We start from the raw sequence: 27,719 nt of genomic DNA, 5'->3' as shown, positions 1-27,719 counted from the left end.
CACGGTGGTTAGCACTGCGGCCTCACGGCACCAAGGACCCAGGTTCAATCCCAGCCCCAGGTCACAGTCCATGTGGAGTTTGCACATTCTCCCCATGTCTGCATGGGTCTCACCCCCACAATCCAAAAGGTATATAGGTGGATTGGCCATGCGAAACTGCCCCTTAAGTGGAAACATTTTTAAAAAAGAATTCTCTGGCCATTGGGATTCTCTTTTCCCGCTGGCAGTGCACTCCCATCCGTAGGTTTCCCTGCAGCGTGGGGGTGATTTCAATGGGAAATCTCATTGACAAGCGGCAGGAGCAGAGAATCTCGATGCTAGTGAACAGCACACCGCTGAGAAACACGCAACTGGTGGGCCAGAAAATCCCACCCTACATCTATCCTATATAATGTACCAAGCAGTGTAACATTCTTTTACCTTTTTTAAAAGTCTAACTAAATAGATTCTGTCCCTTACACCTCCAAGACATCCCTATCTCTCTAGCAGTGTCTGAAGACCCCCACATCCAGCCATAGGAACAGCTTCTTCCCCACAGCTACTGGAGTCTTCAATGACTCTCCCTCAGACAGATCCGTTCCCTGTTAGATTACTATTCACGCCGCCCTATGTTGCTCTTGCTCATGTATTTGCTTTGTTTGGCTTCCTGTTCCGCACTGTAACCAATCACTGTTTATCGATGTTCCATTTGTCAATGTACTCTGTCGATTTTTTTTTGTCTACTATGTATGTTTTGTGTACGTTCCCTTGGCTGCAGAAAAATACTTTTCACTGTACTTCACACTGTGACAATAAATCAAATAAAATCAAATATTCTCTTAACCAATACTACCAACTCTCCTCTTTTCCTTCTCTCCCAATATTTCCTGAACCCTTTGAATCCAGCAATATTCTGCCATTTATTGAGCCCTGTCTCCACTATCACTGCATCATATTCCCAATGGATATCTGCACCTGTGGCTCACCAACCTCGTTTATGGAGATTTATACATTTACATATATGCATTTAGAACTTATTGCATTCCTTCTTAGTCTGAGCTTACCAAATATCTTATTATTCCTTACTATCTGTTCCTCCCAATCATTTGTGATTTACTTCACCTTTCCAATTCTACGCTGTGAATAAAACAGCATGTTCCGTTCCATTTTTATAATGGGCAACGTACAGACCGTACCAGTCAGTGCTTGCGAAACTGAAAACAGTGTCCAAGATTAGTTATGATTCTGAGATTGGAATATATAATCCTCAGCGTGCTAAGAATTAAACTGACAACCGATTTAAGATTGTCAGTCTACCTTGCAGTGTGGCACTTTGCATGTAATGGAAGCTACATACATTAATACACAGAGCCTTAACCTTTGCAGAATCACATTGTACCTGTTTGAGCTAAACAAAACAGGTGGTATTCATGCACTGGTCCATTCTTCAGGGCAATGCCTTGACCAATCATTCAAGCTGCCCAGTTTAAATTTCCAACAGTGCTTGGCAGTTAACTGTAAGGTAAGGTAAAGTCGCCATAGTCCTGGTGATTATAGGCTGCTTTCCCTTTTGAGGGGGAGAGCTGACTGGTGGTGATTTAACCTGAGGGCCACCACACCTTAGGCAAGGGAGCAAGGTTGAGAAGGCAGATCCTTTATGTATAACAGCCAGTAAGGGAATTGAACCCATGCTGCTGGCCTCACTCTGCACCACAAACCAGCTGTCCAGCCAACTGGGCTAAACCTGCCCCAACAGCATTATTAGAGCAGTTAACTGTAGGCCGTCACCAGCTGATGGATGCATTCTTCATGCAACCCCGCTACCAATCTGAGTCCACTTGCCAGCCAACCAGCACTCTCTTCTCACACAGTATAAATTTGTTGATTTCCCTTACGCTACATTTTTGCGAATGTCCGGATGAGTGTAAGACAAAAAGCTTTGGCCAAAATACATCATTTTTTTTCAACAATACTCAAATTTGAGTTTCTGGATGGTGAAATATAGGAGGATGGCAAGTAAAGCATTGGAATAAGCAAGTCTAGCAATGAAAAATGCCTCCAAAAGAGTTTCAGTGATGGAGTTGAGATAGGGCTGGACGGAGATTTGTGGATTTGGAGATAAGTAGTCTTGGTGATAGACAGAAGATAAAATTTGAAGAATGAAAAAGTTGTCAAGATTTTGCACCATCTATTTCAACATGAATGAATGAGGGCTTTGATTGTGGGTGCTTTGTCTTTAACGTTCAGCTGAACTAAGCAGTGACTTATTCAAGATTCAATGTTGATTAGGCAGTTTTATAGTGCAAAGATGATCATGGGAACAAGAATGATGGTTGATGAGGTAGAATGTCATCAGCAAATATATGGAAGCTGACCCTTTTTTTCAGATGATCAAGGTGCAGGACGTCAAAAAAGAATGTGAAAGAAAGCAAAGGATAGGTCCTTGGATGGTGAGAGTGTGGGAGTATGATGAGAAGTCATTGCTTTTTTAAAAATAGAATTTACAGTGCAGAAGGAGGCCATTCGGCCCATCGAGTCTGCACTGGCTCTTGGAAAGAGCACCCTACCCATGGTCAACACCTCCACCCTATTCCCATAACCCAGTAACCCCACCCAACACTAAGGGCAATTTTGGACACTAAGGGCAATTTATCATGGCCAATCCACCTAACCTGCACATCTTTGGACTATGGGAGGAAACCGGAGGAAACCTACGCACACACGGGGAGGATGTGCAGACTCCGCACAGACAGTGACCCAAGCCAGAATCGAACCTGGGACCCTGGAGCTGTGAAGCATTTGTGCTATCCACAATGCTACCGTGCTGCTTGAATTGTACTGTCTATGTTTGGCTTGATAAGGATAGAACCATGTAAGGGCAGTCACATTGAGATGGATAATGGAGGAAAGGCATGATGATAAGGCGTATAACATGTGTAGAATTCAAGGAGGTCATGGAGGAACAATGCACCATGGCCTATTCCTTTCCAGGAATATTTTCTTTTTGACAAAGATTGACGCCATCTTCAAAATTTATATATGTCCTCCTTGCATCATCTTCAATATGGTCATTGGTCCATTTTATAAACTTCAAGAGTCCAAGTTAGATTTCGAAGGATTCTGCGGCACATTTTTGCCTAATTACTACAGAATTGGAGATAGCTGCTCTTTGGGGAAAGATTTCCATTTTGTGCTCTGTGCAGTGAATTGATAAGCACAATTGTTATCAAATAGTTTGTGATTTCATTGCACTGGGGAAATCTATTTTTTGCTTCTAGACATTACAAAATCCGAACTCAATTTATTTTTAAACTTAGAAACTGCATTTATTTGTGTATTATGCTATTGCTTACAGAGAAATGATCAAATATAAGGTAATATAAAACACATTTTAAATGGTAGATATCTCTCTATCTTCTACCCTGAATGTCGGCAATAAAAGGTTGCAGTATATAATAGCAATATTCACGACTTGCCCATGCTCAGCTCTGTCAGATCCTCCAGCTTTAAAACCTCTTTGCTGAACTTAGGTTCAGCTTGTTTGTGTGCCCTTTGTGTACCTTCCCTTTGTCCTGCCAGGCATAGCTGTGCCTTCAGCCAACTGGGCCACATGTTCTGAAATTTTCTTCTGAAATCTGTTTGCTTCGCTCTTTTCAGAGCAGATTTTAAAAAATCTCTTTGATCAAGGTTTTCTGAATTCTGATAATACCTAATTACTTTCCTCTGTGCTGATTTTTGCCTGTGTACACATCTGTGAAATGTCTTTGGATAATAAAAATCTTTGACATTTTTGCTTTGATTGTGTCGAATTTTTCAAGTCAACTTACAATATATGCTTTGGACATCCTTAGTTTTTCTTTCACAACTTGACTCTTGTGAGGTGGTTAACCAGATATTTCTAAAAACCAATATACAGGGTAGAATTCTCCAGCCATTGGGATTCTCTGCTCTAACTGGCAGCGCATGACCGCCTGTGGGTTTCCTGGCGGCGTGGGATGGCTTGAATGGGAAATCCCATTGAAAATCGGCAGGAGTAGAGAATTCTGCCACCAGTGAATAGCTCGTCACTGAGAAACACGTGTCTGGTGGACTGGAGAATCCCACCCATATATACTGCATTCTTGGAATCACCAAAAAATTTCTTAAACCCAGTGAATCTGTTATATTTTCTTTGACTCATCATGTATTTCTCAGTCAAAGTAGTTGAATTATTCTTTTCCTACTCTTCGATTTGTGATTCGATTCTTTGGGACTCCCTCTCCAGATTCTCAACCTTCCTGTCTTAACTTTAAAAACCTTCCCCAAGCAAATCTCTTCAACCATGTTTGGGGTATTGCCTGCATTAAAGGTGCAATACAAGCTGTTGTTGTTTACTCTGATATTTTGATACCCTTAGATGCCAATTCGATGGGTCTATAATTCATAGCTTACGTTAAAATAAATCTTTAATGGTTATAAAAGTAAATTACTGTAGATGTTGGAATCTGAAACAAAAACAGAAAATACCGGTAGAAGCTTTGACAAAGAGTCATCCAGACTTGAAATGTTAGCTCCTTTCTCTCTCCACAAATGATGTCAGACCTGCTGAGATTGTCCCATATTTTTTGTTTTCGTCTTTAATGCCTATGATCAGTTATAGGCCGCATATATAAAAAAAATGAAAAGATTTGTGTAGCATTTAATAATAATCTTTATTGTCACAAGTAGGCTTACATTAACACTGCAATGAAGATACTGTGAAAAGCTCGTAGTCACCAGATTCAGACGCCTGTTCGGATATACGGAGGGAGAATTCGGAATGTCCAAATTACTTAACAGCACTTCTTTTGGGACTTGTGGAAGGAAACCGGAGCATCCGGAGGAAACCCACGCAGACATGGGGAGAACGTGCAGACTCCACACAGACAGTGACCCAAGGCGGGAATTGAACCTGGACCTTGGTGCTGTGAAGCCATAGTGCTAACCACTATGCTACCATGCTGCCCAGCAACAACAATTTGAATGCTTTATTTCCTTTTAATATGGAGAATTGTTGCAAAGCATTTATGCAGGTGTAATCAGACAAAAAAGAGTTAGAAAAGAAAATAATTAGGTATTCGGAGGGATCTAAAAAACCTTGATCAAAGCACAGAAAGAAGAAGCAAAGGGATTTTGGAAGACAATTTCAGAATACGTGGCCTGGTTGGCTCAAGGCACAGCTATGAATAGTAGGACAAAGGGAGGGTCAAGATGCTCAAAAAACCTAATCAAGAGGGAGGGTTTGAGGCTGGAGGTTGTGACTGAGCTGAGAGGTGGCAACTGTGCACTGCAATCTTTTATTGCCTATATTCAAACGAGAAGATAGAGAGATTTCTACTACTAAAATATATATTATATAACTGTTTATTTGTTCATTCTTCTTTAACAATAGTATAATGCACAAAATAATCAACTTATTAGGTTTAAACTTACAACGAGCTTGTAATGCTCTAATGTTATTGAAGACAAGGGAGAGATCCTACTGAGGCAATAGATAATTCCTGAAATAAAGTAATTAACAGAAAGGCTGATCTCTTTATTGTCTTAGGTATATTGCAGCAAGTTGAAAAATTATCAAGGTTAATAAAAATAGTCTTGAAGACTGGGGCTCATTTACGAGGGAGATAAAGTAGAGGGTCATAAATTGGGAATTAAATGCCGAGAAAATTGGCATAAGCAGAATAGTACAACAAAATCAACTTTGGATTCAATTGATATACATTTTAATAACACTTCAAAATTGATTAACTGGCTCATTGCCTTACCCTGAAAGAGGGGGTCTTGCATTGGGTGAAGAACCTAGTGTGCCATCCGGGATATCAAGACATTCATTAGGTCCAGAACCTTCAGCCAGGCTTCGCCATTATATTAAATCTGAGGACACGATGACAATAGGTGGAGGGAAATTATACTAAACACAAGTGTTGGTGGCAGGTAACACTTTTTATCAAAGTGCTGTGGTGTCTCTACTGATCTTTGCTTTCAATATTCTAATTTTCAAAACAAAATTTGGGACAAAAAATAACATTTACATGATGGATTGGAATTTAAGATTTAAGCAGAAATCTTCCCCATTTATGCTGTTTTAATTAGAACATAGAATATACAGTGCAGAAGGAGGCCATTCGGCCCATCGAGTCTGCACCGACCCACTTCCACACTCTGCCCGTAACCCAATAACCCCTCTTAACCGTTTTTGGTCACTAAGGGCAATTTTTCAAGGCCAATCCACCTAACCTGCACGTCTTTGGACTGTGGGAGGAAATCGGAGCACCCAGAGGAAACCCACGCAGACACAGGGAGAATGTGCAGACTCCGCACAGACAGTGACTCAGCAGGGAATCGAACCTGGGACCCTGGAGCTGTGAAGCCGTGGTGCTAATCACTTGTGCTACCGTGCCGCCCAATAGCTTCATGGTGGATGCAGCCTGCGGACCTGGCCGCAAAAATAGTCCCCCACTTCGGCCGGCTTGCGCACCCCGGACCACACCCCCATGTTGCCCCCAGCCCCCCGCCATGAAGCACAGTTAGTTAGAATATTATTAGCTATATTATAATTCTGTAAGCATCTCTTTGATATGGTTAGCTCCTCATTAGTATCCACACATATCTGTAGGTACCCACATTAACGTCCTTAACACTAAGGTGTTTTCAGATTGAGCTGAAATTAGTATTATTTTATTATTTTTAAGCAGATGGTTGGTTGCTTCCTCATTTCTGCAATAGTTTTAAGTCATAATGGCTTTACAGTAATGTAGTCAAACTTGTAGAATTGATGGGAATTAAGAGTAGACTGATTGATGGAAAGGTTTTGTGTTGGATTCTCCAATCCCTGACACTGAAATTGCGTCCAGCGAAGGGGCGGAGAATCCCCGATGACGACGAAATCGTGGGCGGCCTCGCTTTCATGATGCTCCACCCCCTGAAAAGCGTTGTACTCTAGGATACGCCGCAGGCTGTATCCACGGCCTCAGGCCATGATCCTCCGTCCCCGCCCAGCCGAATTCCCGGCGGCGTGGGACCTGTGTGGTCTCACCCGCCAGGAACTCAGCGTGGCGGCTGCGGGCTCAGTCCAGCGCTGCCACAATTGGGGAGGGCTGTTCCGCGGGCGGTCGAGGGGGGCAATATTCGGGGTTGGGGGCAATGTGGGGAGGCGGTCCGGGGTGTGAAAGCCGGTCATTTTTGTGGCCAGGTCCGCGGGCTGCCATGAAGCACAGTTGGGTGCTCTACGCTGCCTGGCTGCTAGCTTCCAGCAAAATGAAAAATCGATCGCTGTTTTTCGCCAGATTTCCTGGAGTAAAACACCATCGTTTTCACGCTGATGTGGGGGCTTAGTCTCCCAAACGGAGAATCCAACCCCTTATGTTTGGTTATATCCGGGACATGCTTATATGTTGTTAGTATGGCTATCAGTGCTCTTGCAGAGGCAGGTATCAGGTTGTTGGCTGGGGAAATGGCAGTCTGAAACAGCAGGCAGGTATACTTAAATGCAAGCTAAGTAAAGTCTAGTTTAAAAGCTTTTCAAATAGCAGTAAAGGTTGGGGGGGGGGGGGGGGACATCAAGGTTACAATTTCCATGGATACCAAGAGATCGAGAAAAAAAAATTGAAAAAACACACACTGCTGCAAATTGCCATGACTCCTTTGAACAAACCTTCCAAACCCACAGCCTCCACACCCTTGAAGGACAAGGACTGCAGATACATGGTAACATTACTAGTATTGCCACCGACAAGAAGGCGATATTAGTACAATCATGAAAAAAGGTTAAAAGTGTTATTTTTCACTAGAATGCAAAAGATAAGAGAGGATCTCATGAAGTTTTCACGATCTGAAAGTTTTAAGAGGCTCAGCAGTGAAGGGTTACGGAGAGGAGACAGGAAAGTGGACTTAGTGAATGTTAGATCAGCTATGATCTTATTAAATGGTGGAGCAGGCTTGAAGGGCTGATTGGCCTCCTGTTCCTATTTCTTATGGTCTTCATGGTTGTTTTCCTTGGGCAGTAAACCAGTGACAAGAGGCACAAACTGAGGATCATCATATGATGAATGACATGGACACTGGAAGATTTTGTTCCCACAGAATATAATGAGACTTAAGGAAATGAGTTTGGAGCAGATGCTTCCAATTGAAGAGCTGTACCAATACCTGTAAAATAGACCAGATGTCCTTCTTCTTTGCTGTAATTTCAAAAATTTCCAGGCTTCTTTTGGTTATTGCATAAGACAGCATTCTCACAACTTTTAATTGATGTAAAGGACAATAAAATTTTGAAACGACGCGTGAACACATTTTCTGAGAATAATAAGGAACCAACAAACAAGAACTGAAATCTCTTTTCAGCCATGAAGATTTAGAACAGTGATATTTTTTTATTAAAAAAGTTACAATAATATATGTATTTTACAAATGGATAGAAATATCTGCTAATATACATGAATCACAATACAAAAATATGTGTAAAATTTGTAGCCGATCAACATACAATCCTTATTTTCAGGACAGCAATTTACTGTTTTAGTACTGAAACAAAGGAATAAATATTTAAGATATGGGTATACAGAGATTACCTTACAGAGCATGTAAATCAGAAACCCATGACCTTTCAGGCCACAAGTGGCACTACCTTAATTTATATTTCTGCATAATTTTACAGTATACTTATAAAAATGTACAAGAAACCAAGGATTTATGATTCATTACACATATTCACAGCATGATTTCCTGAGTCTAAACTAAATCCATTCACCATGAAATTAAATTAGTGCTTAACTAAAATAATACTTTAATGCTGACATCATAATGCGTTGGAGCTCTTTAACTTTCAAATACCCAAACTAATGTATGCTACATTTGCCTGGCTCTGCTGCCTGATAGCAAAAGCTTAATTAGAAACGCACCTCTTTAAAAGTTGTTAATTTTCTTGTTAACAAGCCATGTAAGGCACTCTGGAGTTCTCTGAAGGCTTTATAATATCCAGTATATCACTGTATTTTGAATAAATTAATGTTCTTTAAAAGTTTTAACAATACAATAGACAAACCTTAAACGGAAAACATTTAGTGGGTATCAGTTAATATCAGCAAATGGGGTCAAAATCTAAATGGAGTTTAGTTTAGACAATTTAAATGGCCAAAATTGAACTGAATAATGTGAACATACATTTGTTTTACTAATTATGATCAAAATAGTCCCACCACAGATTTTCTGTACACAGTACATTTCAAATTTGTACATATAAATAGTAAAAAGCATTCTAATCCATCTATCACTGGATCTATCTCATGCTTCATTGGTTTCTCCTGTACATTTATCAAAAACTTTCCCTTCTTTCGCTGCTATCATTTTTTGTGCAGGCCACTATTTTGACAAACTGCCGCTTACCTATTTACAACATGCACAAGCATGGCCTGACTAATTATTCTGATCAAGCCAGTGCCAAACAAATTTATCCTCAATAGTTTGTTAACATAATCCAAATGTCATCCAATTTTTATTGGAGTCACAGAAAGTTTGAATGATCTATATTATTCCAATAGTAGGAGTGCTTTCTTGCATATACTCAGACTGTGGGTTCATTCCAAATCAAGGCCTTTAAACAACGGCCAGGACTCTCAGTTCTGGATTTTCAGTGCTTGGGGCATCGCCAGGATCGGATTGTCGTGGCTTGACAATGCAAAAATATGCACAGTGCTGAACAAGCCGATTTGCCCACAGTTACTGGGGTCGGGCCACCATTTTGAATGGGTGCCCCTATCCTAGTGTCCAGGGATAGGCCCCCCCCCCGCACAATGTAAACGTTGACTACCCCGGCATACAAGGGGAGCACCTGCAACCCTTCATCAGGATAGACATTCAACCCCCACCATGGGAGTAATGGGTTACCCCCAACTCCATGCACGCATGATGGTGCCCTCAGCTCCTCTCACCCAACTGCCTCAGCCCCCCATTCAGTCACTTGCCCTTCAGCCACCCACCAAGGCCCCTGCTTCAGTCTTTCCCCCTTCACTCAGTGCCCCTTGCCTGTTAACGGTGCGCTGTCCCCGGGCACCATTGCACTGACCCCCTGGCAGTTACTCTCTAGCGTGGCACGATGGACACTGAGTGGGATCAAGGGGGTGAACCCATTGCTCATGTGCCCCTCTGATGGTGCCAAGCTGAAGAGGGAGGGATCCCAAGGGTCCTGGGAAATGGGTGGGCTCAGGCTGTGGTTAAGGGGTTGACTTGGAACCTTCCCCCAGGATGGAGGTCCCATGTCTAGACTGCCCCTTCCAACCTGGGGCAACCTGAAGATGAATCTTGGCATGGTGATCTCCGGCTGCTCTCTGTTCAAGATCATCATCCTAGCCTGATCTGCTTAAACTCTGAAGTGGCCTTCTCACTCTGAAATGCTCTGCCCAACAACTGATGAGCAAACTAGACAGTTCAGTGAAGAAGCAGTTCACTTCAAAGCAGCTGTGGTTGCACTTCCTCTTTTCTAACCACAGAAAGCAGTTGGCAGAGTTAAAGTGGTCATCATGACAAGCTGTCAATCATAACAAGAATGTTGATAAACATTGTGGTTAGGATCAATGGAGGGTATTACAGATGCCTTCAAGCATGAAGGGAAAGATAAATGAACAAACCACCTGGCAGCTGTGTTGAAACCATTAAACTGTCAATCAAAGAAAAGTACTGCACTGTCAAACTGAACGAATGCTTCGCATTTCAAAGGATCTCAGGGGATTTTAAATCTTTTCAAGTATTCTAGAAAGACTCTGACACTTCAAAAATCAGCAGTTCCAAAAGCATTGGGCTGAGGGAGCAGATGTGAGGAAAGGGAAAGCGTGCCTAGCTTGGTTCTTCACCAAACTGTCTGGTCTGCTCATCAGCTGTCAGGCACAGCAGTTCAGAATGAGGAGACCACCTCAGAGTTTAAACAGGTCAGACTACGATGAAGACCTTGAACAGAAGGCTGCCTGAGATCACTATACCAAGAGTGATCTTCAGGCTGCTAAGGGCTGGAAGGGATAGTCGAGTCACGGGACCCCACATCCCAGGGGAGAGTCCTCACCACAGCCCGAGCCGGCTCAATCCCCAGGACCCTCCCTCTGTAGTTGGGCAGCTGCAGAGGGGCACGTGAGCACTGGACTGGACCCCTTAACCCCCCTCATGGTCCATCGTGCCAGGACTGTGCTTGGCAATACTTACACCAAAGGCCGCCTGGTGGAGTCCCCGCTGTGGGGGTCAGAGCATAACAAGGTGTGGGGGGCGGGGGTGTTGGAGATTTGGAATTCCAGTCTGTTAATTGCATTCTACTGAATGCAAATCATTGGTTTGCATGTTTCCCCCAGTGCAGGGCAGGTAGCTCGCTAAGGCCGGCAAGGTCAGACTTCAGACTGGGGACTGGTCTGCTACCCAGTGCCGATCACATTTCGCCCGATCGGAATTCCCGATCTTAGCAGCAGAGAATATTATCACCTTAACAGAGAATTCCGGCCATTGTCTGTTTAGTACTTTTAAAATCTCATAGCCAAACCCAAATGATTCGTTTTTCTTTCAACCCATTGTTTCCTTGCAAGCTCATATCAATATATTTCTCTCTATCTGTAAATTACAACATGATCCGAAATCCATTTTAACACATAAACTTGATAACATCATTTAACATACACATAAATATAAATGGTAAACATGGGTACGCTGTTGTCAGTATTTGATTAAACGCTGTGCTAAGTTTCCAAATTTCTGATAAATGTAGATTTCACCTATTTTAATTTTACTATTCTCTACTAATTATGGCACAATATTTCTTTACTGAGTAATTTTGCTCATGCCTTTTAGCAATAGAACATAGAACATAGAACAGTACAGCACAGAACAGGCCCTTCGGCCCTCAATGTTGTGCCGAGCCATGATCACCCTACTCAAACCCACGTATCCACCCTATACCCGTAACCCAACAACCCCCCCCCCTTAACCTTACTTTTATTAGGACACTACGGGCAATTTAGCATGGCCAATCCACCTAACCCGCACATCTTTGGACTGAAAAAAGCAATATAATGCTTTTTTTGCCAGTTGTGCGTGGACTCTGATTTATACCTTTTTTCTAATTACGTTCATTCCCTTTGCAAAGAGCAACAATGTATTTCTTCAGGTTCCTTGACTTAACTATAAAGAAATACACAAATTGGAATCTTTCCAATATCTGATGGGAGGAATGCACGTTTGTATGTTTACAGGTTTCTTTGTGAATGCACCGAACCTGGAGCAGAAGAGGCACCTCTAAGGCAAACAACGGGATTCAGAAATAAACAGAGTAAAATTGCACGGGGCATAGTGGTCCAGTACCAGATTAGAAGCATGAACGGACCTCAGCACCTTCTGGATTCTGGCAGTCATAGAGCTGGTTCGTATTGTTTGACTTAAGTTTCTCTGTCTTCAAAAATAAGGCTGAAAGCAGAGATATATGCAGCTTCCGCTGAAAAAGAAATAAGAATTAAATAAATTTCACTGAAAAACATGTCAAGGATATTCTAACCAGAACCAAAATGAAATTGTTTCATTTTCTAGTTATAGTAAATATCTGTTCACATATTTAAATGGTTGCAGATAGTGAGTGGTTTCCATAACATTCCCTGTTATACATGACCTGAGATTGATTCCGGCCTTGGATGACTGTGTAGAGTTTGCAGGTTCTCTCCATGTCTGCGTGGGCTTCCTCTGGGAGCTCCAGTTTTCTCCCACAATCCAAAGATGTGCAGGTTATGTGTATTGGCCATGGTAAAATTGCACCTTGGTGCCCCAAAATGTGCAGGTTAGGTGGGGTTATGGGGATAGGGTAGGGGATTGGGCCTGGGCCCTCTTCTGGAAGATGGGTATAGACTCGAACGGCTGAATGGTCACCTTCTGCACTGTAAAGATTCTATGGATTGCATGGACACTGAGTAACATTAGACTAAAAGCATGGTCAAAGAGGTGTTTTTAAGAATGTGTTAAGGAGGAAAGAAAGGTAGAGGTTTAGAAAAGGAATTCCAAAGCTTAGAGCCTTGGAAGCAGATGACATAGCCACCAACAGCAGAGCAATTCAAATCGAGAGGATGCTCAATTGGCGAGAGTAGGCAGAGTATAGATATCTCGGAAGATTGTAGGTTTGGTGGCGATCACAGAGATAGGTACGGGGCGAAACCAGGGAGGAACCTCAAAACAGCATTGCAAATTTTAAAGAGGGATTGCTCAACCAGGAGGCACATGGGTGAATAGGAACTAGTGCGAGTTAGGACATGGGCCACAGAGTGCTGAATGACCTCAGGTTTATGGAGGGAAGAATGTAGGCAGCTGGCCAGGAATGTGTTGGAATAATCAGTTCCATTGGTAACAAAGGCATTAATGAGAGTTTCAACAGCAGAAGAGCTGAGACAGGTACGGATGAATGAACTTATTTATAATCATAATAATAATCTTTATTGTCACAAGTAGGCTTACATTGCAATGAAGTTACTATGAAAAGCTGCTAGTTGCCACATTCTGGCTCCTGTTTGGGTACACAGAGGGAGAATTCAGAATGTCCAAATGACCTAACAGCACGTCTTTCAGAACTAGTGGGAGGAAACCCACGCAGACACGGGGAGAACGTGCAGACTCCGCACAGACAGTGACCCAGCCGGGAATCGAACCTGGGACCCTGGCACTGTAAAGCCACAGTGCTAACCACTGTGCCACCGTGTCTCCAATCATTGCATTGTAAAATATTATGATTAAGGATAATTTTTCTCATTTTGTTTACACTTTTACAGTTTCAATATTTTACTTTTAAACTTGATGCCTTTCAGATCTGTGATTTCTGAGTTAAACAAACACTTAAGTGTTTATACATCATTCTACTTTGGCACTCAGTTCAGTATCAAACCCTTTGCCATTAGCTACCAATGCACAGTTTCCTCCGTCCTGCACAAACACGATCCCTTAACCCCAGTGTTTCATTCATATTATTTTTAACCCATTAATTATTTCAGGGAAAGCTTGACGCTACGAACCCCATTCTCAAAATGCCTTTTGTGAGGCTTACAAAGGCTTGAGAAGCCCAACACGTGAGGCTCAACTGACTACAGATGATCTGCTACACTCGCACATTGTGTACAATGTTGTGAATGTCATGCACACTACGGTTCAAGATAACCTGGGAAAGGTAGATCTACCCATCAGCAAAATTACCTTCATATCTGAGCTGAATAGTCTCAAATTGAGACATCTGCATGCTGTATCCACAGTTGGTTGAAGTGGAAACCTTGCTGACAAAAGTTGAGCAATACTGGGCAGTAATTCATCAACTGCTCTAATGTCTTGAGAGAGCTCCAATGGTCGCAAAGACGTCCATTTAAGGCTGGTTCATCTTGCAATCAGAAGGCAGCCATATATAAAGATGCTTTCCTTGCACATATGCATTGTCCAGGTCAATGACAGGCATGAGGAGAGTCCATCATAAATGGATTAAATGTATCCCAATTTCCTGCCTCTAATCTTATGCAGCCCTGATCATGTTTTTCAGGTGTCCAATTGGACAGTGTGACTGGAACAATACTTACACTGACAATCTCCTACGAACCTTCTGAAGGTTACAGTTTGATGAGTCATCAATTGCCAAAGGTGCTGCTGCCAAAAGACATCACTGACATATTAAGAAGAACATATAGTTGTATACGGAAGGATAAGCATTAGAAAAACTAGGGACATGATTCATTCAGTCAAAGATTATGGTATGTTGTAGCATGTCTCACCTCTGGGTAGGAGATTGTGGGCAGGATTCTCCTTTTGGCAGACTCAGGGCTGGATTCTCCATTTCAGCAGCTAAATGCTGGCTCAAACGGAGAATCCGCGGGCGTTTTCCGACTTGAAAATCGGCGCCGAACCCTTACTGAGCCTGGGACCGGTGCGGGGCTAGCAGCAGAGCCGGGTGAAACTCCCGGCTCCCGTGCCGAAAATGACCGGAGAATGGCCGTGTCCCAGAATGCGCATGCGCAAGGCGATGACCTGCAGCGGTCTCGTCGTACAACATGGCGTTGTCCTTGCGGGGGCCTGACCCGCCATCCGTGATCCCACAGGCCACCCCCTGGCCACCCCCCAGCAGTCCCCCCAGACCTTGTGGAAGCCCCCCCCGGCCAGCCCCTTGGAGTGCAGGACAGTCTGCAGCTGCCACGCCGGGTTCCCGACCGCTGAGACAACACATTATCTGCATGGTTGGGAACTCGGCCCATCAGGGGCAGAGCATCACAGGATGCCTATGATGTGCAATGCGATCACACCATTTCTGCGTGGGGCAGACCATGGCTGACTAGCGTCAAACCGGCGCCGGCCCCGATTTAGGGGTTGAAGTGAATTCACCGCTCGATCGTCGCTTACGATATCGGCATCGGATAACGGAGAATCCCGCCCTGTATTTCCACCGGGACTGAATAGCATGTGACTTACACTTCCGCTGGCAACGCTATTCGTTTTATGATTCAGGACACGCAAATGAGCCAGCGCTTTGCTGCCGGGAATTGGAAGCAATTTCCGGCCCAGCAGGTGGTGCAATCACTGAGGCCGGAATTAGAGCTAAAGAGCCTGACAGCTTGAGCTGCTTTTAAGCGCTCCACTCACCACACACTCATTGCAGCCATGAAGATGACTCAGGAGACCAAGGTAGACCATTGCTCAATGCCGATAAGGAGAGGAGGGACACCCTCTTCCCCAAAGTGGGCCACAGACTCAAGCTCGCCCTCCTGAACAGTGCCTGAGAGGTGGTGGCAGAGTCAGCCAGTAGGAGACAGCCCGTGATCCTGAGGGGTGGGGGTCACTGATGAGGTCTCTGCCCTGAGAGGGGCAGAGTACCAGGGAGGTGTCCAAAGGCCATGGTGCAGGTGTCCTCTGTTGGGGTGAGCTTTGCAGATCACTTGCTTCCTCTGCAGTGGGGCAGCGAGTGCCAACATTGGACAAGGACAACGCTGATTGAACCTGGCCACACCGACCCACTTGCTGATACTGTTGTGGTATGAGGGTTTCCAGTGGGGCGGCCTGGGTGGGCTCCCACATCACCAGAAGCTCTTTGAACATTAACAGGACACAGTGAGCAGTGAGCAGTGTGAGCAGCCAGGAGCCTGGAAGGAGCACCAAAGGGATGCATTTCATAGACAGATGCAGCAATGGCAGTCTGAGCCAGGCCACTCCGATCCTGAGGGGGACACCTCATGTCCATGGACATTGCACTAAGGCTCTCCCCACTACTCTCCCCGGCCCAGGCCACCACACACAGCCCGACAATCGTTGAGAGTTTCTGAGGTTATTTTTTTTAGCCTCTGCTCCCCCTCAACAGACATGGCGTCCAGGCCCCGCTTGTAAATACTTCGACCAATTTGAGTCCACGTGACTTCCACCTGAGAGGGGCAAAGTAGCGTGGAGCATGACGTTTTTCAACCCGCTTATGATATTTATATCCAATCAAATGTCAGTTTTGCATGGCCCCACTGGCACTTGGCACAAAGTTCGATAACGCCGCCAGCGAGGGTGCATGGTGCATGGCGACAGAATCGGATTGCAATTTTTCCATCGTGTGCTATTCTCTGCCCGATCTAAATTTTCGCTGGAAGTGGCAGGAAGTGGAGAATTCAGCCTTGTTTATTCAAGTTCTCGTCCAATTCCTTGAGACCATAATCCCCGCACTATTGGAGGTGCCATTTTTTGAATGTGATGTTGAACTTTGGCTTGCCTGCCCTCTCAGGGGGATATAAAAGGTCACATGGTACCATTTGAAGGGAGAGCTTTCCATGCATTCCAGACCAGTGTTTTTTTTTTAAAGTTAAGCAGGACATACAGGGGTAGAAGATACTAAACATTCTGGGAAACCAGTCACTTAACGGATATTGATTAAAGCTGAAATAGAAACCATAAACACATGGGCCAGAATTTTTAGCATGGTGCGGGGCTTAGTCCTGCCATCTGAAGAGTCGGTGAGTCCAAAAGTCCCATTGCAATTTTACGCTCCCATGAGTGTGATTGCCAGTGGCCTGGACTTCTGCCCTTCCCTTGGGACGAGGTATGGCCTTGGAGACCTTGTGGCCAATCAGATTGGCTGACAGCTTTCCAGTTCCTCCAGGAACGGTGCTGCATTGGCCAAAAGAGTGACTATGGTAAAAATATTGGGGTTTGTCTCTATCGTAACAGTGCGGGGGATCTGTCTCTTTGGTAACAAGTGTGGGAGAAGCAACATGGGAGATAGGAGTTAGGCTGGTGGGTTGGGGGCGGGGGGTGGGTAAGGAGATCTGGAGATCACGGGGCCTTAAAGTGAGGGCTCCCCCAGTCAGAAGGAGGCTTCTGATGGAGGCACCATATCCCCTCCCCTTCTTACTGCTCCGGACATAACTCTCTTCATTTCTGTCCTTCCCTTCTCCTCCAGCCTAAAAACTGAGGCTGGGCGGGAAAAGACCCTAATTAGCCATTGAGTGGCCACTTAAGGGCATTAATTTGAGCACGTGTGCTTCCCCTCTGAGGTCCTGCCTGCTTCAGCATAAAACTGCTACCAGGTTAGGGCAGGAAGGTATTCCCTCCATGAAGTTTCACCTCCCACTGCCGTCTCAGGGCAGCATAACATTCTGGGTCAGGGTAAGAATGAAAAGAAAGTGGAAAAATATCAGGAGAGCCGACTGCCAAGAAAATCTGCCAGCAATAGCCCAGGGATAAGATCTATATAAAGATCTATATTCCTTCTTCCTGTCTTCTTAGCTGCCTTTTCCCAAAGGTGGCCATAAGTCGCAGTCCCATATGTAGCGCGGCTGAAATTTTCGTTCCACTGAAATGCACTGAACATTTCCTAGTCTCACTGTCCCACTGTCTCTCTGCGAAGCCCAGGCCAGCTTATCACCCTTACCTCAACTGATCCCCTTAATGACTACTTGAGGGCTTTTAAGGCTGGCAGGATGACTTCAGAGGGAGGGAGGGAGCCAAAAAGTGACCCTGCTCAGAATTCAAGAAGGAAGAGCTGATGCCTTTGTAATATAAGGTTCGGCACATATAGGGTTTGCATGGGATTGAGTACAGTACCACCCACATAATGATGTAAGAGAATACGCGATCCATACAAGCAAGCAGGTCCTAGCTTGAACTCTTTACTGTGTATATGCATATGGTTCTTGGAGTTAATAAATATATACAGTCAACCTACTTAAGACTACGAAAACGTAACTAAAATCTACCAAACCGTATCCAACACCGTACAACAGCCTGCTTTCCACATTGGGTGCACCCCACCCACCACAAGGTTGCCTCCTGCGGAGGCTCCTTCCCACTCCTCCCGGCCTCTCCATTAAGATCCCCTCTTCTCACCTCCCTCCTCCCTGCCATTAGATCACTCACATTTAGCTAGTCTTGTAAACTGGGGCTTTGAATTGGAGGAATTGCTTTTAGTCCGAATCCTGGCCACTACTGCCACTGGCACTGCTGGGGCTACTGAGCAACTGGCTAATCAGATTGGCGATAGCTCTCGGACTTCCTCCCTCCTGTGTGAGAGGCAGAAGGCCCATATCCAGCCAATGAATGCTCCTCGGAGTGTTAAATGGCGGTGGGCCAGTCAATATCAGCAAGGTGGGGAGGGTGGGAAACCCTGCGATCCGATGAGTGCAGTTGTGCAATGATTAAATATTGAGCATTTCAATCCTGTACCCATCTGATGTTTTCACGGGTACTGTCTCAGAGAAGCTACGGAAGAGTAAATAGGATCAGGAACTGCAAATTGTGTTTCCCCTCACTGCCTAGAGGATGCCTGTTTCAGCCTAGGGTTATACCGAGCTACTGACACAAGAAAGTAGCTGCAAAGAATGGTTTGCAGCCTACAACACCTTGTTAAACTGTGACCTGACTCATGTTGTCATAAGACAGCTTCAGGCCTTGCGCTTGCACAGCCTGAACAGTAAATTTTTCATGCTTTGGATGTGTGGAGAGGAGCGACAGCTTTCCCAAAACATTTGAATAAACCTCTACTTCACAATGAAGCCCTTGAGCATTTGAACCTGGCTTGACACTGCATTGATGTTATGCTACATATGATGGTAAGCTGAAGTGATGTGTGCAGCATCTCAGAAGTATTATACCTGCACCCTTAGCCCATTATAACATGCAGTTGCTTTTCAATCGCTGTCAATAATTTCTAATGTGCGCACGGGCACTGATTTATTCTCATTGCTTTGGCTTCATTTAACAAAGTAAAAGTGGTAATTTTCAGAAATAGAATTCAAAGCACATCCATGCTCCTGGCTTTGCATATGAATGTTGAAAGAAGCAAGGTTTTCTGACTTTTAACTCCAGGACACTTGCTTCTAATTGGCAGCTTTGGTGCAAAGGTCTATAAACCAACTGCTGATACACAGCCTTGAAAAATCTAATCAGTTGCAGTTCTATTGATCGCTTGTTTGTCACAGCTACTTAGCATTTAAACTGAGAGGCCATTTTAAACTCCTTTTTTCAGCTGCACTAGACACGCCACATAAACCTAAGCCGGAATTTTCTGGATATTGGGATTCAAGTTTCCCGCTGACAGCACGCACCCCCACCAGCGGTTTCCGCGGTGACGTGATGTTGGGTTCAATGGAAAATCCCATTGACAAGTGGGAGGAGGACAGAATCCCGCCACCAGTCAATGGCGTACAGCCGAGAAACACAGGGTTGGGGGAAGCAGAGAACCCCACCCCAATGCTAATATCATTCACACGGGATTGATTGAATCAGCTCCATCAGTTCCCACGCAACCGCTGACCATGGTCAAAGGGAAGCGCCATATGTACGTTACACATCTGCTCACCTGACTCTCATTTGTGAACATCACGACAGCAGGAAAAATATTATCAACCGAAAGTTAATTTAGATCGCAAGTTTGCACATGCTCAATGAGAACTCATTTCAATTAGAGTGAGTGTAATATTACATGCAGCTCAGTTTCGGGTCAGGCATCTAGAAGTGGCAGTGGAGGGACGTTGGTTGCAATCTTCTACCATTTAAGAAACTGCCTCAGGGAGCCCTATCCAATTATGGACAATGAATGGACCATGGAAGCAAACACCCATTGAACATTATCAGGCTAGCAGACCCACCAGTAGAGGCAGGCATGTGAGCGCGATGGTGCCACAACATAGAGGTGCCGTCAGTTGTCTGAAGAAAAGTCAACAAATTAAGAGGTCTTAAGCAGGGGTGGAGGGGGAAGCCCATCAGCAGGAATAGTAACGGATCAGGTTGAGGAGGCAATTGATCCTCATGGCTCTGTCAGAACTGTGGTATAGAGCCAATGGTTCCGATAGCCACCCAGCCAGTTGATGGGAAGCTACCAAAATTGAGCAGGTGCATCTGTACATAGTGGGGGAGCCACTCTGACATTGGGACAATACTGACCCTGTTGCAATATAGCCCCAAGTGGGGACACAATTCCCTCCTTGGCTGTCAGACTCAGGGTCACATTTGGACTGGGCAGGTGACCCTGATTCCCCCACCAGGCTGCTGGGAATGTCCTCTGGAGGTGGAAACGTGTCAAGAAATCTTCCCAACATTGGCCAGAATTCTCCAGTCATTTTGATTCTCTTTTGCCGAGGCAGCGCACCCCTGTCCGAGTTTCCCAGTAGCGTGGGGTGGCGTCATTGGGAAATTCCATCGACAAGCAGTGAAAGAAGTGAATCCCGCCTCCAGGGAATGGCACGCTGCTGAGAAACACGTTTGGCGGACCGGAGAATCTAGCCCATTGTTTCACCTATTTTCCTGACAACTTGCCCCCACCTTCAACGTTTCACCTCCGTCTCTATGGGGCCAGGAAAATTCAGTCCTCTGCCCCTCTTCTGTCAGAAAGTTGGAATATTTTAAAGATGTCGATTAGATGACCCCTCAGCCTTTTTTTTTTCAGAAGAAAAGAGACAACTTGCTCATCATTTTCTGATAGGTATAATCTGTCAATCGGGGTTAATCAATAAGGTACCCTTTATAGCCCCGTGAAAAACTAACAGATACCACTAAGTTAACAAGTCACAGCATTTGTAATATTTCATTTGACATTCTGAACAGACTAAATTATTTTCATATCCAAGCTCATAATCAGTATTTTCCACACCATTAAAAAAAGATGGATGCTATCGCTTACATGCACTTATCACATGCTGCATCTACTGTCTCTGGGAGACCTGTAATAGTAGATTGATAAACTGATTTGTGTCCAAGAGATTAGATTTCCCATTACTCATTGCTTAGCCATGATGTTCAGAGGGGTTAATGACCAAAGCATCAGGCATTGTCAGTGCAATCCCAATCTAGGTTCAGCAGATGGTTTGAGAGGAGCTGTCTATCAGGGTCCATCTGTCCAGTCAACAAATCCTCTTGTGGGCTCTGGCAGGTTATGGCACCATATGGCTGTGAGAATTTAAAACCGCCATCACAAATGGATCATTTTACGTTTTTCACAAAATGACCCTTAATAACCTTTGGTTCATTTTAATAATCTATAAATTGAAATTGAACTGTTGATTTACTTTTTATCCATTCTAGTCCACATAATATGGTAACACGAAACATCTCCTGTCCTAATGTGTCATATATTATGGCTGTTTGCACCTCTTAATACATTTGTGCCTCTTACTTCCTTGTTCATGTTAGTAAACATCAAAAGACACTGAATGTGGTGGGAAACTATTTCATCAAAATCCAAAGCAATGATAAAATAGTTTAAATATTACTTTGCAGTGCAGCTTTATTTTGTGTGCACAGGCTAAAATATGATTAAACTATCTGGGCTGGATGTTCAATGGATCCACTGACCTTTTCTTCTGTTGTAAAATGCTTCCAGTTTAAAAAAAGAAAAAAGGGGGATATTATTGTTCTCACAATGAGAATAACCAAAAACAAATCTGGCATCATTTTCCTCAAGGCCACGGGCTGGATTCTCCGCCGGCGGGATGCTCCATTTTGCCGGCAGCCGGGGGTTTCCCGACGGCATGGGGCTGCCCCACAATGGGAAACCCCATTGACCGGCAGGGGTAACGGAGCATCCCGCCGGCGGGGTGAACCTGAAATGTGGCGCGACGGGGCGGAGAATCCAACCCCACATGTTGGATCGTCAGACTTTAATCTATGAAATCATTTGTCTAGCATCTTTTTGAAACACTTATTAAACTTAGGTACCTTAGGCCTTTTTGTTCTGCCTCTTTTCTGGATGTTACCAATGATTTATGGTGCAGGCATCAGGAGCGCAGAAAGAAATATTGGATTAATTGCTCAATCGCTCCACATCTTTTCGTGTTCTAGCTGCCTTTTGATAACTTTTATAACATTACACTCAATTTGTTTTGTCTCATCTACAAATCTTTTTGTTAATGTATCACACTAAAAATTTCAATGTACCAATTATAGGATGCGATCGAATGGCCACGCTGCACCCGAAAAGCAGCTTGCCACAGCGCAGCGTGGCTGATAGAAGCTGGGAGAACCCACTCCTGGGAACCACCAGGCGAGATCTATTTCATAAGATGTTGTGAAGTAAATCCCGCCCATTGTGGGCTGGATCACTTTTAGGCAAATCTGTATATTATAGCGAGACAGCTAGTTCCACTTTAATGTGCACATTCCCGAGGCACCCGAGGCATAGGATCAATCTCCCTTGCCTCGAAGACCTTGGGCGAGCGCCATTCAGTACTGATCTCCACAAACAGGGATCAGACGGAATAACACTTGTGGGGGTCTACGAGGGGATCGGATGCCCTCCTGGTGCATGCTCTATGGGCAGGGTGGTACTCCAGCACTGCTGGGGCCACCCAGGCATCTTGACACTGCCAAGGTTCTTGCCAGCTGTCAAAGGCATAGCCAGGGTGCCAGGTTGGCGTTTGTTTGTAATGGCGATTGGGCCAGGGTGCCCTGTGCAGCTGTTGGGAAGGAGATGGGGACCCTCCCATAGTGCGTTGGGTCTTGGGAGGGGTTGGGGGATCACATCAGGGACCTCAGAGATCGGGACGCCATTTAAAAGTGACAGGCCGATCACTCGCTATACTGAGGAGTTCCAGCGAGCAGAACTCCTCAGTGCAGAAAACAGAGCTATATGCGGCCTTGGCCATTGGTTCCCCACTGAGGCCCCTTAGTTAATGTGAGTGCCGATTTATAGCCGTGTGTTTCTCCGCACTACGAGTGCTGGAAACACACGGCTAAAAGCGCTTGCTGTGGGACTTTGGTACCATTTAGTTAAATTGAAGAGTTCTAGGTGGTGAGAGGGTGGGCTAGAGACAGGGAGGGGTCGGGAAAATAGGGGGCCTGTATTGGGATGGCTCACTGATGCATTCCCGATCTTGTGGCTCAGTCAGGGATCCATTTGGCTATCCACTCCACAGAGGCAGACGGCCAAGTGGGGTGACGAAGATATATTTCTTAGGGGCCATTTTCAGCCTGGATTTCCTGATAGTGGAGCGGAGCCCACTGAATACAGAGGCCACCAGCTTAATGGCTTCCCAGTGGCAAGCCGTGTGGCCACCTGCGCCAGGAGCTCCATACTCTAATGATGGGCCTGCAGGGTTAAAAGGCTTTAACCATGTCCATCTTACTCTGCTGGAGGGGTTTACCCTTCACTCTGCCAACCTTCCAGGTTTAGATGCACTCTCACTTGCTTGCCTGCCTCATCAGCACTTATCTCGTCTTGTGCGGCTGCCTGGTTGACATCGCCCAGGGCACGTTGGTACCCAGAAGGGAAAAACAGTTTGGACCAGTTTCTTATTTCCCTGTTTTACTGATGTTCCACTTTAAAGTTTACAAGGCTGTTCAAACCAGCATTCCTATTCCCCTGTTTTACAGTCTTTCCCTTCTTGGGTTGGATTTCCAGCTTTGGGAACAGACCCACCATATTTATTAGGGCAGCCTGCATGGAGGCCATCAATTAGGAGAGGCTGCCACTGGGAAGATTGCACTGGTGGAGGTAGGGACAACATTGCATGGCTCACAACCCCCATATGGACCGAATGTTGGAATTCCAAGGCCTGCTGGAAAATTCAGCCTATAGTGTCTCACATTGCCATATTTCACGGCTGAATTAAAACCATGTTTTATTAGCAGTTCCTGAAAGGCTCTTTATTTAAACACCCATTCAGCTGTTGGTTTGTGTTTGCAGCTCTGTGCCTTTACTGGACATTGATAACAAACATCTTATCCACACACATGGGAGTTTGCTGAATGATCTGATCCACATAAACAAAATAAATATACTGTGCTAACTTTAGGCAAATGTAATTATCATAACGAATAAAGTAAAAATGTAATGAGATATATTTGCAAACAGTTGCTTTATGGAACTGTTTTACTTTATTTGCCAGGTACAAAGATATTGGCAAAATGAAAACACAGGAAATGTATTAATTCCTATTTTTGATCTTTTTCTTCTCGTGATGTTTTTTAACATTTGGTGATGTACTATGGAGTTATCAGGCAATACAAGTTCAGACAATGCCATCAGTACCATCCAATATTCATTTTGAAGTCTTGTGAAATTTGCCCTATAAAAGAAAAGGCAAAACTGTTTTGATGTGCGATGGCAAAGTCTTCTAAACCAGTCTCTTCGGACATTACCACAATGAATTCCCGTGTGTTTTCATGCCCATCCTTCATTGGCTATTTGAACCAGAGTGTCTAAAATTGGATTGCCCAATTACTTCAGGACTTGCAGAGGAAGTTGCCATAACACTAATATTAGCATAGCGTCATGTCAAGGCCAAATATGGTTAGGGTTAGTGTTAGGGTAGCATGGTAGCATTGTGGATAGCACAATCGCTTCACAGCTCCAGGGTCCCAGGTTCGATTCCGGCTTGGGTCACTGTCTGTGCGGAGTCTGCACATCCTCCCTGTGTGTGCATGGGTTTCCTCCGGGTGCTCCGGTTTCCTCCCACTGTCCAAAGATGTGCAGGTTAGGTGGATTGGCCATGATAAATTGCCCTTAGTGTCCAAAATTGCCCTTAGTGTTGGGTGGGGTTGCTGGGTTATGGGGATAGGGTGGAGGTGTTGACCTTGGGTAGGGTGCTCTTTCCAAGAGCCGGTGCAGACTCGATGGGCTGAATGGCCTCGTCCTGCACTGTAACTTCTATGAAATCTATGTCTGGAAAGCTTTGCTTGACAATTTAATCGTGATTGATGAAAATCTGGACCACCACAAATTGGGTGTGCTAACCCCTGTGCCTGATTCTCCATCCTGCGTGCAAAAAAAATTACGTTGATGTCTTTCTAACATTCAATTGTGTAGATGACCCCACGCCTGTGAATAATGCCTGATTATTTCACAATAATTGCCTAATAATTGCCAGAGTTCTTGTGTGAGCCTCGACACACATTGAGGACACAGCTGGTGCTTGCACCTACAGCAAACACTGAGGCAAGAATTTAATAAGGGTCTTGTATAAAATTGATCTGGGTTATAAATAATAGCAGGCAGTAAGAACCTCAGGTTGTAATCAAATCTTGAGCTTTACTCTCATGGTTTATGGCATCGCACGGACAATCAATTAGGTTACTGTCTGCTCCACTCCCAGGTGACCAAGTATACTGGATTAGAAAAAATCCACAATTCAACAACTTTATTGCAGAACACAGTTTAATGAATCACTGGAGTTCTCAAACCTTTAGTTATATGTCAGGTATTGTAATTTCCCATTTTACCTTTGCATTTTCTGAAATTCACTTCTGGAACTTGGCCTGCCCATTTCAGAGAGATCTATTTTTATGGCCAAATTTGCTTAGCAACCAAGCATGACCTCAGTCTGACCTTATGATATTACTTGCCTAGAAACATATGACAGTGTACTAAGATATCGTTGTCTTAACAACTGTGACAAGGAATATGATGTGACCAGTTTATTTGCGCGGGCAATACCTTTTTGAAATATTTGATCCGCAGAGATTTCAACCTCACACATCATTATTCTACACCTATACAATGAGAGGGAACATCACTAATGCTCAAGTTTTACTGCAGCTACTGGTTCCAAAGGCTGTAGCAGAGTGAAATTATCGGGATCTGATTTGAGTCAAGTGTACCTGAAGATGCTTCACAATAGTGCGAAGATTACAGATTGACAGTCAAAGATGCAGCCTGAAAGAGTATTACATTTAAAATAAGTGGTATTTTGATGTGTATTTTTATGTACTCTGTATTTAATGGACAAATCTTTCTGCCTGAATGTTGCTCAGAGTTTGGCTGGTATCCCAGCTTAACACCAGCAGGAGACCACGGAACCCCCGGGGAAATGGTCGAGACCAGTCTTACCAGGTCTCTACCATTTTGAGGTGCCTCACAAAGATGAGTGATGACAGTAGTGTGATTGAAAAATATAATTGGCCATTAAATAATGTGGTTGCCAGGTTGTTACTTTTGACAATTGTCAATCTGTCAAGTGAAAGATCACCATTGTAAATGTGGAAATGTCTTTGTTGGTTGCCATCGACCAGCAACTGAACTGGACCAGCCATTTAAATATGATGGCTAGAAGAGCAAGTCAGAGGTTAGGAATCTTGCAACGAGTAACTCACCTCCTGATTCCGCAAAGCCTGCCCACCATTTACAAAGCATAAGCCAGGAGTGTAATGGAATACTCTCCACGTGCCTGTATAAGTCAGCTCAAACAACAGTTAAGAAGCTCAACACCATCCAAGACAAAACAGCCCACTTGTTTACTACCCCTTCCACAAACATGGGGCGGGATTCTCCAACCCCCTGCCGGGTCGGAGAATCGCCAGGGGCGGGGGGGAAGCGTGAATCCCGCCTCTGCCAGCTGCCGAATTCTCCGGCGCCAGGGTTATGGCGGGGGTGGGAATTGCGCCGCGCCAGTCGGTGGTTGTTGGTTCCGGTGCAACCACGCATGTGCAGATCCTGTGACGCACAATTCGCGCCGGGATCTGCAGCTGGAGCGGCGTGAACCGCCATTGTAAAATGCGACGGCATTTACGAAGGCATGGACATGGAATTAGAGAATCCCACCCCATATTTGCTGCTTTTGTCTGATTCCTGGAAGTATATTTTTGCATCTGTCCATTTATCTGTTTCCAACAGATATGGTAACTTGTAGCTACCAACATAAAATAATCATAAAACTGTGTATTGTAGTAAAATCCCAATTGTTTCACAAATGTGCCTCAGGGACGTTGCCTGCCACCCCTACTGTGTTTTAGCCTGCATGTGACCGCAGTCACACTTTGTGTAGCTGACTCTTAATTCTTTCCGAAATGGCTCAGCAGGTCATCCTGTTGTAAATAATTGCTGTGAAGCTACCTTGTGGAAACTACTTCACCATCAGAACTGTAGCAATTTGAGGAGCAGGTCAACAAGCACCTCAGTGTAACCAGAGAAGGACCATTAATGCTACTGATACATTCTAGGGAATTGTGCGTAAAACAGGAGTTCAGTTCTTTGGTATTTGTTTCAACTGAATCCTGGTCTGGAATCCAGCAGCAGGACAGTGAGAGTCCAATACGGTCTTGTCCTGCGAGAGGCAGTGAAGTATGAAGGTGACACAAAATACGGGCCTGGAGGTAGGCACATGCTGAGATGCCCACTAAAAAAACATGATTAATGAGGAAAGAGGCAGCAAGGTAAACACACTGTACATACCTGAAGCCCCAAGGAAAGCTGGGATGCAAGATTGACATGAGCAACTCCTGCTTCATGAAGAAAACTAACCCAAACCTGTAAAAAAAAAAACGAAGCCTTTGGGAAGGAA

The 27,719-nt window shown here is 44.5% G+C and overlaps 1 protein-coding gene across 12 annotated transcripts in view; it reads right to left on the bottom strand.

The window, feature by feature from the left end:
- Positions 1-11,936: 11,936 nt before the first annotated feature.
- jakmip3 (Janus kinase and microtubule interacting protein 3) overlaps positions 11,937-27,719 on the bottom strand; it is a 416,080-nt gene continuing 400,297 nt past the window's right edge. For 10 of the 12 annotated variants that reach the window (XM_038773519.1, XM_038773515.1, XM_038773525.1 and 7 more), the window contains 2 exons: positions 27,611-27,685; positions 11,937-12,460 (listed from right to left, as the gene is read on the bottom strand). The gene's annotated coding sequence lies outside the window, so the exon portion shown is untranslated. Of the gene's footprint in view, positions 12,461-24,416; positions 24,510-27,610; positions 27,686-27,719 lie in introns of those variants that run through there. The other 2 variants (XM_038773520.1, XM_038773516.1) reach the window with 2 other exon arrangements.

This window comes from Scyliorhinus canicula, chromosome 16 (genome assembly GCF_902713615.1).
Source record: "Scyliorhinus canicula chromosome 16, sScyCan1.1, whole genome shotgun sequence".
Taxonomy (NCBI): domain Eukaryota; kingdom Metazoa; phylum Chordata; class Chondrichthyes; order Carcharhiniformes; family Scyliorhinidae; genus Scyliorhinus; species Scyliorhinus canicula.
The sequence above is the reverse complement of the archived record's forward strand: the minus strand, read 5'-3'. Positions and strand labels throughout refer to the sequence as shown.